The sequence below is a fragment of the Formica exsecta genome, unplaced genomic scaffold (assembly GCF_003651465.1).
Source record: "Formica exsecta isolate Colony F162 unplaced genomic scaffold, ASM365146v1 scaffold139, whole genome shotgun sequence".
In the NCBI taxonomy this organism is placed as follows: domain Eukaryota; kingdom Metazoa; phylum Arthropoda; class Insecta; order Hymenoptera; family Formicidae; genus Formica; species Formica exsecta.
Genome location: NW_021848721.1, coordinates 62,626 through 64,152, shown reverse-complemented (window position 1 = coordinate 64,152; position 1,527 = coordinate 62,626).

Here is a 1,527-nt window from a genome sequence, read left to right as displayed (position 1 = left end):
ATTCCCCTTCCATTTATATATGTTCTAAGGGATTAGCGTAACGCGGAACGAGAGTGAAACCAATCGCGAGCATTCTGCAGTTTTTGTTACGCTCGCGATTGGTTCCCTTCTCATTCCGCGTTACGCTAATCCGCGTTTCCGCGCTTTATGTAATGGCACCTTTACGCTCGCGATTGGTTCCCTTTTCGTTCCGCGTTAAGCCCGTATCAGACTACGCATTGAAGATTGTGATTGAAGATTCAAAATTGAAATTTGACCATAGATTTTTCAATATTGCCCGCACTTATTGCCACTCATCTTCACTCACAAACCACCCGGCTTACGGAGCCGGGTGGTTTTTATGCTCTCCCGGGTGAATAGAGTGACAATTTGAACGTCTCACTTGAGAGTCCGGCAAGAGCACTTGGGAAGAATCTGAACGCTCTCTGGGTGTCTGGGTGCACTCGGGTGGGGAATCGGAACACAGCCCTCCATGTAATGGCACTCTGAGCGTAGCGAAAACTGCAGAACGCTCGCGATTGGTCATGCTCTCGTTCCGCGTTACGCTATTCCGCTGCATGAGTTCGCATCCTGATACGGATTTAAGCCTTGTGTCCATGGTCTAGTTTCCACCGAAGCACCAATTCGCATCTAGCGCGGCGTAGGACCGCGGTTTCCACCGAAGTCATCAATACGATTCTGTTTCGGTGCGCATCGAATTTAACGTTTCCATCGACTTATGGCGAATTCGATTGATGTGCATTCGCTCCGTTTCAGTGGCTAGTAACTTTTTATTACCAGACGCACATGTTTGGAGTGCATAGTTTAATACTGACCCGAGTGCGGTTATTTGCACTGACCTGGGAGCGATTACAGGCACTGATCCCAATATAGTGCATTTAGTAACTTCTTTAGTGGTGCCCAAATGTGCAATATGCGACTTGTAATCAACAAGAGAGCAGAGATGCCAATAAAAATGCCGCTTTTTCATAAAAGCTGTAAATTGACTGGTTACACATTTCTTGGTTTGAGAACTCGGAGTTCTAGCATCGTGGATACAAGGCTTTACAAATTATGGGTTCGTTCCGAGTTATGGCCTTCGCACACTGGATGCGATGAGCGATGAGCGATGAGCGATAGACGATAGAATCCTATATAATCAGAGAAGCGACATCGTTATCCCCTCCATGCTTCCCATGATCGCCATGTTGGTCCCGCAGCTGCCCATTTGTAATCTAAAGCTTATCACACACAAATTGACATAACTGCATATGCATAGCATAAGACCGTCTGGACCAATGAGTATCGAAATAAAATTGCCATATTGGTTTACATAGCATGCTCATTGGTCCAGACGGTCTTATGCTATGCATATGCAGCTATGCCAATTTGTGTGTGATAGGCTTAAAGCGGGGAGCACACACTTTTTCATAAGCGCATAATCATAAGCATGAGGAAATTGATTGGTCCATTTCCTTATGAATAAAGAAATTGACCAATCAAATTCCTTATGCTTATGATTATGCGCTTATGCAAAAGTGTGTGCTC